This window comes from Schistocerca serialis, chromosome 2, assembly GCF_023864345.2.
Source record: "Schistocerca serialis cubense isolate TAMUIC-IGC-003099 chromosome 2, iqSchSeri2.2, whole genome shotgun sequence".
NCBI lineage: Eukaryota > Metazoa > Arthropoda > Insecta > Orthoptera > Acrididae > Schistocerca > Schistocerca serialis.
In genome coordinates, this window is record NC_064639.1 from 1,085,415,269 (window position 1) to 1,085,429,365 (window position 14,097).

The following is a 14,097-nucleotide window of genomic DNA, read 5'->3' on the forward strand; positions in this document are numbered from 1 at the left end:
GATACATTTTCGTAAACTTGTGTTTGATCATATACTTTGCTGTGTCAGAAGGTGTTGTATTAAGATCATGTAGTCTTCTCGTGTGGCTATATTAAAATATGCGAGTGGCATCCCAAAGAAGTGATACATTATTTCAGAACAGAACCTTGCTAAAAGTCAGTTTCAGCCTCATGATACAGAATTTACGACCTGCGTGCTGTTTTCTGCGCTGGGGGACGTCAACTTGAAGACAGCAGGTTAGTGAACTATAACAGAACCTTCGTATTCCACAGAGTGCAGTGGAAACAACTAGGCGCCTCATGTGTACTGAATGCACAGAACAAATGTGCTCAGTGACACGTCATCTGCAGTAATGCAGAGGAGGTAAAGGAGGATGATCGTTACTAACACCAACAATCAATTCATTCTTCCTTTCATGCCGTTGTGGGTTGTGTGTGTGTGTGTGTGTGTGTGTGTGTGTGTGTGTGTGTGTGTGTGTGTGTGTGTGTGTGTGTGTGTGTGAGCGTGTGTGTCATGCAGTGTCTTGAGCCGCGACTACAGGACGCAGTTTATAGTACGTTGTCGAAGTAATGAAAATTCATGCCACGGAACTAGTGTATTTCATATCAGTGTTGATGGCGCAGTACTGGTGATTTATTTAAGGATGATAATTCCGTAATCGTGTGTCGTGTTAACGAGAAGAACAATCAACCACGTCGGAGCGATGACGGAACAATAACACGTACTGAACAATTACCCGTTTGAAAATTACAGGTGAGAGAGAGACATGTATAATCGATTTGACCAAATAGCACAAAAGTAGATACTTTTCATTCGGACATCGTACAAACCAAATCATCAAACAGCTGCGTCATGATCGGTCCCACGTAAGCTCGTGAAAATAAGTAATAACGCTACTAGAACGAATTGATCACAATTATAAGAAATCATCTGAACTCATAGAAGTATACTTCAACAGTGGATTTTATGTGGTTGTGCCCCAAGTGTTTGAACTGAGTAATTAATGTTTCGATAGTACAGTACATTTCGAAGGACTAATTGGCACCCGAGGGCCAATAATTGATTATATCGATTGTTTGACATGTTAGTTATGATCAATGCAGCTCAAAATTTAAAGCGTCTGATTATCAGAATATATTTTGATCTTGTCAATTAAACTTGAATCTGATTGTGTGAGTGTATCCCCATCTTGCCCAACTAATTAACATTCCAGAACCTAATCTTTAGCTGGCAGTAGGAAAAGCAAGAAGACAGCCGCTGGGAAACCAGGTACGTGACGTTTACGCACGCGATCCTAAAAATCTACCCCTCGTTCTTTTTTTACCTAACGTTGTGCTGCATTCGAAGAGAGAAGGACCAGTTATATTACGATGTTTTACCCCCGGCTTCTTACAGAAGGAGCCGTTTCGTCAGGTTTTGGTTAACAAGCGCGACGGCGTTACTACAGCGCCCAACAGACTATTGTAGTAGACGCTATACTACACTGTAGCCGCTGCAAGAGGGACGTTGATCATCGTGGAAAGGTCTACTGTAAAAATTCCAAAATCATTCATTACAACAACAGTCAGGCAACATAGTGCTCCCTCTCCCATACATCTTGTGAAAAGACCGCGATGAGAAAATCAGATCAGCTACAGCTCATACAGATGTTTCTGCGCTCCATTCATGTATAAAAGTGGAATGGGGGGAAATTATATTGACAACCTAAATACCCTCCGCCACACGCCGTAAAGTGACTTGTGGACTACACACATCGATGTATACGAGAAATTACTGGTGCTCTGGCCAGAGAAATGACCATTTCTTTATCCTGGCTACGTTAGGACCATAAGGCACCATGTTAGTTCTAAGCAGAGTTTATTCGTGCATTACATTACAGGGTGGACGGGAAGTTTCTGCCTTTTAAATCAACAGAGCCACCGAAGTTTGATACTAAGTTAGGATAGTACCAGTGTATACCAACAGATGGTGCTTGCTACATGAACTTTACGTTAGTCTAAATTACTTGCTGAATCATTTTGAATAATTCCCACAGTTTATTGCTACTGAAAAGTTATGGTGGTGCTCTTGTTCAAAGCAGATCATTTTCCTAAATTTTAACACACCTGTACTTGTAAGTGAATGAAAAATTGTCATTTAATAATTTCTTACATTTTCACCTAATGAAAGAACAGAAAAATAATTAATCCTATCTCTACATTTTAAGTAGGAGGAAAAACATTACACTTCTGTAAAAGTTTCATTTTCTTCAATTTAATGGATTTACACGTTGCATATTTAAATTAATTTTTAACTTTTCCGTATACTGCTCTTCTTCAATGGTACTATCATTACTAATTGAACTCAAAACATGAACTCGTTCGTTCCCAGATTCAAAGCCTCCATGTCAGTGTCATTATTATCAGTAACAGTGACAGTATCATAGACTACCAAAAGACAGCAAAATTATTTAGATTTAATTATAGTATGTAAGGACACCTAGTGCCGTGTATCTAGCTATACCAAAGCTAAGTACAGTACTGTTACATACTCTTAATAGATGGTACTGGTTATTTCACATAGTGTTGCCACATTTCTGTTCTAGTGCCGATGTGTCAAGGCAAGTGTTTACTTAACAACAGTTATCTTTAGTGAACTATCGCAGTATCTTGCTCTTGGATCCTTGGGCTAAATTAATAGCAATTTTCTGGCCCCGGGAGTAGACAACGTTCAGTTAGAACTACTGACAGCCTTGGGAGAGGCAGCCCTGGCAAAACTCTACCATCTGGTGAGCAAAATGTGAGAGATAGGCAAAATACCCTCATACTTCTAGAGTAACATAATAATACCAATCCCAAAGAAAGCAGGTGTTGACAGATGTGAAAATTACCGAACTATCAGTTTAATAAGCCACAGCTGCAAAATACTGATGCGAATTCTTTGCAGAAGAATGGAAAAACTGGTAGAAGCCGACCTCGGGGAAGATCAGTTTGGATTCCGTAGAAATGTTGGAACACGTGGGGCAATACTCACCTTACGACTTATCTTAGAAGAAAGATTAAGGAAAGGCAAACCTACGTTTCTAGCATTTGTAGACTTAGAGAAAGCTTTTGACAATGTTGACTGGAATACTCTCTTTCAAATTCTGAAGGTGGCAGGGGTAAAATACGGGGAGCGAAAGGCTATTTACAATTTGTACAAAAACCAAATGGCAGTTATACGAGTCGAGGGGCATGAAAGGGAAGCAGTAGTTGGGAAGGGAGTGAGACAGGGTTGTAGCCTCTCCCCGATGTTATACAGTCTGTATATTGAGCAAGCAGTAAACAAAAGAAAAATTCGGAGTAGGTATTAAAATCCATGGAGAAGAAATAAAATCTTTGAGGTTCGCCGATGACATTGTAATTTTGTCAGAGACAGCAAAGGACTTGGAAGAGCAGTTGAACGGAATGTATAGTGTCTTGAAAGGAGGATGGGGATGAATATCAACAAAAGCAAAACGAGGATAATGGAATATAGTCTAATTAAGTCATGTGATGCTGAGGTAATTAGATTAGGAAATGACACGCTTAAAGTCGTAAAGGAGTTTTGCTATTTGGGGAGCAAAATAACTGATGATGGTCGAAGTACAGAGGATTTAAAATGTAGACTGGCAATGGCAAGGAAAGCGTTTCTGAAGAAGAGAAATTTGTTTACATCAAGTATAGATATATGTGGTGCTACAGAATAATGCTGAAGATTAGATGGGTAGATCACATAACTAATGAGGAGGTATTGAATAGAGTTGGGGAGAAGAGAATTTTGTGGCAAAATTTGACTAGAAGAAGGGATCGGTTGGTAGGACATGTTCTGAGGCATGAAGGAATCACCAACATTAGTATTGGAGGGCAGCGTGGAAGGTAAAGTCGTAGAGGGAGACCAAGAGATGAATACACTAAGCAGATTCAGAAGTATGTTTGTTGCAGTAGGTACTGGGAGATGAAGAAGCTTGCACAGGATAGAGTAACATGGAGAGCTGCATCAAAGCAGTCTCTGGACTGAAGACCACAACAACAACATCATTCTGCTGCAAAAGTCACAGTCATTGTTATGTGTTTGTGCTCAAGTGCATATCTGCAGCTTGGATCCTTTTATGCTCTGTTATACGTAGGATGAAACTTAAATAGTGGTAACACTGCTGTGGAGACACTATGCAATGGAATCCACTACTGTCGCTGATAGCACACATTGTTGACATACCTACCTCACCTCCGAGCGAATGGACTCGCTCGTCCCACGTCACCCGCGAGCGCACAATCGATGGAAACAAAGACACTTGTGAGCGAGCGGTCTAACGTAACGGTGTCACAATGTTTTCGAAACAGGAACAACTGAGTTGGCTCAAGATTGGATGTGCCAGAGGTCGTGCAGCACGACAGTGGCATCAAGGTCTTCAAGAGGCGCGCGGGGAATCGACATTGCCACACAGAACAGTGGCACGTTGTGTAAAAGCCTTCAACGAAGGTCGGCAAACTGTGGCAGACATGCATCTGGCAGGTCGTCCTAGCGTCTCTGAAGAAGAAGTGCATGCTGTTGCCGCGTTAGTGGACATTGATCGACGCCATACGATTCGTGAAAACGACCACGAAACCGGATTAACGCATACGACTGTGCTTTGCATCCTGAAGGAACGCCTGGGCATGCTAAAAATTGTATCACGATGGGTTCCGCATAACTTGACTGAAATGCGGAAATGGATGCGTTACGACGATGCTCAGACGCTGTTGGAGCACTATGAGCGCGAAGGAGAGGCTTTCTTATGCCATATCGTAACACTGCACGAGACATGGGCAACATCGTACGACCCAAAACTGAAACGCCAATCCAACGAACGGCGTCATTATGGGTCGCCGCAAAAGTCGAAAGTGCGTCAGAGCCCCAGTATGGTGGAAGTTATGGTGATTCTCGTGTACGACTGCGATGGTGTTATCCTAACGCATTACGTTCCTCCATGGCAGACCGTCAATCCAGAGTAATACTGTTCGTTTTTGGAGCGACCGGCTTTGCGTAAGTAGCGGCGACACTTTCTGCGCAACCCACCCATCATTTTGCACGACAATGCGCGGGCGTATACAGCGCAACCTATGGCTGCTCTGTTCGGTCGATGAGACAGGGAAGCACTGTGCCCTCCACCATACTCCCCGGACTTAAGTCCTTATGACTTTGATTTGATTCCGAAGGTGAAGGAAACACTTCGTGGCATTCGCTTCAGAACTGTTCCAGAGATTCGACAGGCAGCAGACCGCTCCATTTGCACCATCAACAGAACAGGCTCTGCTAACGGTATACTACGCCTTCCACACCGCTGGCAACGGGTTCTACACAACGCTGGTGACTACTTTGAAGGACTGTAACAGGTGCAAACACGTAACTCTTTTGTATCGGTTGTGAATAAATAGTTGTCACTATTCAAGTTCCAACCCTCGTAAATTATATGAGTACTCAGTCACAATACATTATATTGGGGAAAACTATAGTCTCTGGACGTTTGTTTATCAGAACTGTTTGCTTACTTCATTGCCCTCAGCTCGCTCCTTTCGTTCGCAACTATAACAGTCAAACATGCTATACATTCTTTGATCGAAATTTTGTGAGATTGGTAAAAGGAAATGCTTCAGATTTTTCATAAATATAACGGACAATAATTATGTGTAGAATGTATGTTCGAGAGTGTTCTTGTTTTGCTGATCGTTATAGCTTGAGACGAGTCTGCGTAAGAAGATCCTGAACGGTTAGCACCCAGCCGTCTTTGCCACCTTTCAGTCGTGTAGCGCTAACGGCTGCAGACGAAAACAATAGTCTACACAGACGTGGCAACATTGAGGCGTTGCCATAGAGACGTTTACAAAATCGCGTTACGTGACTGAGGCAGATGCACGAAGCTGCCGCGCCCAGCCCACTGCAACAGTCAGGGATCATCTTAACACCGTCTCGAATATAGTATTGCGTTGCAATTTTGATGAGACTACAGGTACCCGATCCGCGATGGGAGGTATTGGCGTCAATGCACACTAAAAAGCTGACGAAGCAGACATAGCTTACAAGTGTCCGCAAGTGGGCGTATGAAGCACTGGCAAGGTCGGATGGATGTTACCGATAAAGCACACTTACACGTAGGATATTCACAATTCGTTAAAATCATGTAAGATTTCACTAATCGTGTGGGGTGGGATTACAGTTGAATAGTTGAAATTCGGCAGAATAAGTAATAGCACAAGTTCAGATTGTCAATCCTGATATGTCCCGGGACTTCAATAGGCCATAGAGTCAAGCAGAAGTCTTCCTTCAAGCAGCAATAGTGTTTTCTTTCAGAAAAGGTACTCATACAAAGTTACATACCGACACTTTGCATTCGGTGTGGGATAGCGTCGCAAAGAAGACGTTAGTATCAAAACCATCGTCATTCCGTGGCAAGAAAGCTTCAAAATAAAGTACACCCCTGTCCACTGCATATGACGAACTGGGTAAGGTGAAGCGGCACATACGGCAGTCAGCTTCGTTGATTATAATGGAACTGCACTCTATTCAGGGTGGTAAAAAAGAACCTGAAAAACTTGTAACGATGTTGCATCGCAGGGTGAGCTGTGTTGAGAAATAATTGTTAAGAGAAAACTTCGATACGTTGGGCCGTTTCCGAGTTAATTAGCACTGAAGTTAGCCAATCAGACAGTTGCGCGTACAAATTCAAGGGGCCCTCCAGAGATGGTGTTGCCAAATGCGTTCTTCATTTCTTTTCCTAAAACCGAACAATAGAGCGACATGACACCCGATTCAAAGGAAGAGCAATCTCGCGTGCCGTCGTCTTCGGTATGAGAACAACAGACAGCGCAAGTGGCAATCGGAGGCGGCGCGAAGTATCGAGTTTTTTTCTTAACCGTTATTTCACAGCACAGTGCACCCTGCAATACCCTTACAAGCTTTTCAGACTGTTTCTGACCACCCTGTATAAAAATCGACAGTTGTAACGCTCGAAGGTTTATGTTTCCAGATCTAGATGATTTCGTTATCTGTTAATCATCAAGTTGTTGTGGTCTTCAGTCCTGAGACTGGTTTGATGCAGCTCTCCATGCTACTCTATCCTGTGCAAGCTTCTTCATCTCCCAGTACCTACTGCAACCTACATCCTTCTGAATCTGCTTAGTGTATTGATCTCTTGGACTCCCTCTACGATTTTTACCCTCCACGCTCCAATGCTAAATTTGTGATCCCTTGATGCCTCAAAACATGTCCTACCAACCGATCCCTTCTTCTAGTCAAGTTGTGCCACAAACTTCTCTTCTCCCCAATCCTATTCAATACCTCCTCATTAGTTACGTGATCTACCCACCTTATCTTCAGCATTCTTCTGTAGCACCACATTTCGAAAGCTTCTATTCTCTTCTTGTCCAAACTGGTTATCGTCCATGTTTCACTTCCATACATGGCTACACTCCATACAAATACTTTCAGAAACGACTTCCTGACGCTTAAGTCTATACTCGATGTTAACAAATTTCTCTTCTTCAGAAACGCTTTCCTTGCCATTGCCAGTCTACATTTTATGTCCTCTCTACTTCCACCATCATCAGTTATTTTGCTCCCCAAACAGCAAAACTCATCTACTACTTTAAGCGTCCTCGTTTTGCTTTTGTTGATGTTCATCTTATATCCTCCTTTCAAGACACTGTCCATTCCGTCCAACTGCTCTTCCAAGTCCTTTGCTGTCTCTGACAGAATTACAATGTCATCAAGTGAGTTAGTTACCTGAAACAGTCGGCCAGACTAACATGATTGTTTTTATGAAGAACCGAAAATGATTCTGACGTATTGTTGGTTGTGAATGGCCTGATAAAGTATTAATGCTCTGTACGTAGGTAGATGGAGAAGATAAACAGGTAACTCTGTTATTTCAAATGGTAGTGTGATGAGTTTTAACTCTAAATTAATTCATTGATATTACGTTTGACAAAAATTATGGAGCGAAAATGTATTTAGAATTAGAATTGCTCTCTCTTGCTATTAAACGACACGACTAACGGAAGTTTACACCTATCGCAAGGACAGTTTGCGTCGCCGGAATGGGAGAGTCTTGATCAGATCTGTATTTCGATGAAAATGAAATGATCGCATGGCATTTTTGGCCTGGAGGTCCCATTCCGATTCGGCCGCCAAGCGCAAGTCTCATTTCATCTGCGCCACATTGGGCGACTTGCGGTCGATGATGAGTACAACACAACACCCAGTCTCCGAGCGGATAAAATCTCCAACCCCGCCGGGAACCGAACCCGGACTCAGTGCATGGGGGGGGGGGGGGGGGGGGGGAGGGCAAGCACGTTACCACCCAGCTAAGCAGGCGGGGTTGTATTTCGATCAGAGGATTAGACGAAATGGAGCTGAGCCACTCTCTACGAAGAGCTAATTTACTATGAAGTATGGTGAAATCCATTTACTACATTTTCTTCCTGGAAGGTATTAATTCATCAACTAATTCAAATCAAGGATTTAGTAACTTCCTGGCAGATTAAAACTGTGTGCCCGACCGAGACTCGAACTCGGGACCTTTGCTTTTCGCGGGCAAATGCTCTACCAACTGAGCTACCGAAGCACGACTCACGCCCGGTACTCACAGCTTTACTTCTGCCAGTACCTCGTCTCCTACCTTCCAAAGGTAGTATAAAAACCTGGCAGAAGTAAAGCTGTGAGTACCGCGCGTGAGTCGTGCTTCGGTAGCTCAGTTGGTAGAGCACTTGTCCGCGAAAGGCAAAGGTCCCGAGTTCGAGTCTCGGTCGGGCACACAGTTTTAATCTGCCAGGAAGTTTCATATCTGCGCACACTCCGCTGCAGAGTGAAAATCTCATTCAAGAATTTAGTAACTCGAGCAGCTTGACTTCGCAACAGTTCGCCGCGAGCTGAACAAAAAATGATGTGCGCCGCACGTTTCGAATCTCCAAATCTACTATAAACACGAACAAATTTCTGAAATGCGCTAATGGTGCACGAACACAGAGGGGACAACGAAGATCAGAAACGTGTGATAAATCTCAGTTTATTTATTCTCTTCCTTGTGTCGAATAAGAGTTGTGCTTCTTTATTGCAAATGCCATCAAAGGCAAATGTACTTGGCTCTATACCTGCAGATGATAAACATGAACGAAGCTGTCTGTCTGTAGACAGCAATTTCACCGTATTCTATTGGTCGTAACTAAAGGAAAGACGTTGTCAGTAATTATGGTAAGCAAGTGTATTCCGTGGTACATACGAGGTGCGACAATAAAGTAATGAGACTGATGTGAAAAAAAATGTTGCTTACCGTTTTAGTCAAGTTTAGTGTTGTCTCCTTCAAAGTAGTTCCCTTCTGACCCACACACTTTTTCCAGCGTTTCTGCAATTCATGGTAACATTTCTGGAACTCATCTTCTGTAATATCCTCCAAGACCCTCGCCACAGCTTTTTGGACATCCTGTGTTGTTTGAAAATGGTGTCCTTTACCGCCGTTTTGACTCTTGGAAATGAAAAAAGTCGCACGGAGCGATATCTGGTGAATAAGGCGGCTGTGGTAGTACTGAAATTTGTTTTGAGGTTAAAAATTGCCGTACTGACAGAGCAGTATGGAGTGGCGCATTATCGTGATGCAGAATCCAATTATCAGCAATGTTGTCACGGACACGAAGAACTCTTTTACGAAGTCTTTCTAAAATTTCTTTGTAGTAATATTGGTTAACTTTTTGTCCAGGAGGCACTCACTCTTTACGAACAATTCCCATGGAATCAAAGAAGCACACAAGCATGCATTTCACTTTTGACTTTGACATGCGAGCTTTTTTTGGTCTGGGTGTTGCCTTTGAGCACCATTGCGAACTTTGGCGTCTTGTCTCTTCATCATACTGAAAAAACCAACTTCTGTCACTATTGATAACACGGCACAACAATTCTGGATTGATTTCCGTTTGCTCTAACAGATCGGCTGCCACATTTTTCCGTGTTTCTCGATATTGTAGTGTGAGATTTTTGGGGACCATTTTTGCACAAATCTTCCTCTTACCGAGATCTTCACTTACTATTAGATGAACCGTTTCTCGATTGATGTTCAGTTCTTCTGCAGTCATTTTCACGGATAATCTTCGATGAGATCGTACGAGTTCACGCACCCTGCCCAAGTTGACATCCGTCCGTGAGGTTTATGGTCGTCCACTGCGGTCTTCATCTTCAACATTCGTTCTGCCTTCACTAAACATTTTATGCCAACGAAAAACTTGAGCTCTTTACATAACCTCCTCTCCAAAAACCTTCTGAAGCTTACCATAAGTTGTTGTCGCGTTCTCACCCAATTTCACGCAAAAAGAAATGGCGTACCGTTGCGCAATATTATGCGGTTCCATTTCCGTGACGAGAGACACAAACACGTGTTAACTTATTACAGCACAACTCACGACTGAGCAGTTGCATCGATGTGCCGCTTGAACTAGAAGCAGCTTACAGACCAAGGTCAAAGATATTGTGACTACGCAAGCCTGCAGGGTTGCCACATCTTGAAAAGAACATCAGTCTCATTACTTGATTGTCACAATTCGTAATCTCACTGGACTAAATTAGTCAACCCCTTGAAGCGCTGTAGATGATGCACAGCTAATACTGGTTGGTCACTGGACACTCAACCGCTGATGTACGTCATGGCAGTGAAATGGTGTGTACAATGCCACTCAGCTGTATACATGCATGCAACAGGTCAATGTGGAGACATGACAGAATGACACAACGGGGCTATCGTATTTGAATGTACCCCTGACCACGCCGTAAATAAAGTGTCCTGGTTTTCTTGGCGTATCGCGTGGACTGTCAAACATGCTTAATGTAGTGTAACATGGCGAAACACACCAACCGAAAGGAGCCAGAGACGAATGTCATGCTTATTCAATGACAACTGGTTTCAAACCTGACAGGAATTTCTGCTGATAGTGATGCAGGTCCATCTCAACCTATTTGCGAGCAAATATTGCGAAGCAAACATCATGAAATTAAGATTTGAAACTGGGTACATCGTGAAAGATCATTTCCAGTGGCTCTGTGGTACTGTAGAGAGATCACGTTGCCATATCAAAGTTGGCAATGCGAATCGATATCAGAGACATTATCGAGGGCTCGCTGCAACCCACAACGACGCCCCAGATGACCACACCTCCCCTCTCAGCATAGTAGCGCGCTAATGCTGAGGTCAGCACATGCAGGGTGGTCCATTGATCGTGACCGGGCCAAATATCTCACGAAATAAGCATCAAACGAAAAAACTGCAAAGAACGAAACTTGTCTAGCTTGAAGGGGGAAACCAGACGGCGCTGTGGTTGGCCCGGTAGATGGCGCCGCCATAGGTCAAACGGATATCAACTGCGTTTTTTTTTTTTAAGTAGGAACCCCCATTTTTATTACATATTCGTGTAGTACTTAAAGAAACATGAATGTTTTAGTTGGACCACTTTTTTCTCTTTGTGACAGATGGCACTGTAATAGTCACAAACATATGGCTCACAATTTTAGACGAACAGTTGGTAACAGGTAGGTTTTTCAAATTAAAATACAGAACGTAGGTACATTTGGATATTTTATTTCGGTTGTTCCAATGTGATACATGTGTTACAGCGTGATTACCTGTAAATACTACATTAATCCAATAAATGCTCAAAATGATTTCCGTCAACCTTAATGCATCTGGCAATACGTGGAATGACATTCCTCTCAACAGCGAGCAGTTCGCCTTCCATAATGTTCGCACATGCATTGACAATGCGCTGACGCATATTGTCAGGCGTTGTCGGTGGATCACGGTAGCAAATATCCTTCAACTTTCCCCACAGAAAGAAATCCGGGGACGTCAGATCCGGTGAACGTGCGGGCCATGGTATGGTGCTTCGACGACCAATCCACCTGTCATGAAATATGCTATTCAATAGCGCTTCAACCGGACGCGAGCTATGTGCCGGACATCCATCATGCTGGAAGTACATCGCCATTCTGTCATGCAGTGAAACATCTTGTGGTAACATCGGTAGAACATTACGTAGGAAATCAGCATACATAGCACCATTTAGATTGCCATCGATAAAATGGGGGGCCAATTATCCTTCCTCCCATAATGCCGCACCATACGTTAACCCGCCAAGGTTGCTCATGTTCCACTTTTCGCAGCCATCGTGGTTTACGTTACCTCTGTTGGTGAATGACGCTTCGTCGCTAAATAGAACGCGAGCAGAAAATCTGTCATCGTCCCGTAATTTCTCTTGTGCTCAGTGGCAGAACTGTACACGACGTTCAAAGTCGTCGTCATGCAATTCCTGGTGCATAGAAATATGGTACGGGTGCAATCGAAGTTGATGTAGCATTCTCAACACCGACGTTTTTGAGATTCCCGATTCTCGCGCAATTTGTCTGCTTCTGATGTGCGGATTAGCCGCGACTGCAGCTAAAACACCTGCTTGGGCATCATCATTTGTTGCAGGTCGTGGTTGACCTTTCACATGTGGCTAAACACTTCCTGTTTCATTAAATAACTTAATTATCCGGCGAACGGTCCGGACACTTGGATGATGTTGTCCAGGATACCGAGCAGCATACATAGCACACGCCCGTTGGGCATTTGGATCACAATAGCCATACATCAACACGATGTCGACCTTTTCCGCAATTGGTAAATGGTCCATTTTAACACGGGTAATGTATCACGAAGCAAATACCCTCCGCACTGGCGGAATGTTACGTGATACCATGTACTTGTACGTTTGTGACTATTACAGCGCCATCTATCACAAAGCGAAAAAGTGGTCCAACTGAAACATTCATATTTCTTTGTGTACTACAGGAATATGTAATAAAAATGGGCGTTCCTATTAAAAAATAAAAACACGCTGTTGATATCCGTTTGACCTATGGTAGCGCCATCTAGCGGGCCACCCATGGCGGCATCTGGTTTCCCCCTTCAAGCTAGACGAGTTTCGTTCTTTGTAGTTTTTTCGTTTGATGCTTATTTCGTGAGATACCTGTCCGTTAATCTGTGCATCAAGTGATGCTTTAATCGTTAATGACGGTTGTAAGTTATCCAGTTGTAAGTGGACCAGACGCCCTGTAGCTTGCATTTCACTGACCCCAAACCGCTATCATTTGCGACTTCAGTGGTGTCAAGTGAGAGCTCGTTGGAGGGCAGGGCGGAGGTCTGTTGCGTTTCCTTATGAAAGCTGGTTGTGCCTCGGCGCCAGTGATGGCCGAGTGTTGGTTAGGTGGAGGTCAGCTTAGAGCCAGATGCCATCCTGTCTGCGTTCTAAACACACTGAACCTACACTTAGAGTTATGGTTCAAAATGGTTCAAATGGCTCTAAGCACTATGGGACTTAACATCTGAGGTTATCAGTCCCCTAGACTTAGAACTACTAAAATCTAACTAACTTAAGGACATCACATACATTCATGCCCGAGGCAGGATTCAAACCTGCGACTGTAGCGGTCGCGCGGCTCCAGACTGAAGCTCCTAGAACCGCTCGGCCATAGCGGCCGGCTTAGAGTTATGGTGTGGCAGGAGGAGCACTCTCGTGTTTATCATAGCACCCTGACTGCAAATTCGTGCGTCAATCTGGTGAGTCGACCTGTTGCGCTGCTGTTCATGAGCAGCATTCCAGCGGGTGTTTTCCAACAAGATAAAGCTCCCCTACATACCTGCTCGATTACCAGATCTGCCTCCAATTGGGCACGTATGGGACATCATCTGACCACGAGTCCAGCGTTATTCACAACCAGCATTAACCGTCCCTGTACTGATCGATCAACTCCATCCCACAAACTGACATCCACCACCTGTACAATATAATGCACGCACATTTGTATACTTGCATTCAACATTCTGGTGGTTACACCGGTTATTAATGTAACACCATTTCACATCTTCAATGGCTTAAGCTGTGTTAACCATTTAGATATGTTACCTACACAAATGAGTTCGCGAAATTTCTTTACTCTACATTAATTATTTTTCGGTGTTGCGACTTTTTCTCCGTCAGTGCATTAGGTATTGCATGCTGCCGCATGCGTACCAGTAACTTAAGCAGCAGCCAGCCACACAAG

The 14,097-nt window shown here is 43.5% G+C and overlaps 1 non-coding gene across 1 annotated transcript; it reads right to left on the minus strand.

The window, feature by feature from the left end:
* Positions 1–8,525: 8,525 nt before the first annotated feature.
* Positions 8,526–8,600, minus strand: Trnar-gcg (transfer RNA arginine (anticodon GCG)). The gene has a single exon. It is a non-coding gene; the product is annotated as a tRNA-Arg (tRNA).
* Positions 8,601–14,097: the final 5,497 nt, after the last annotated feature.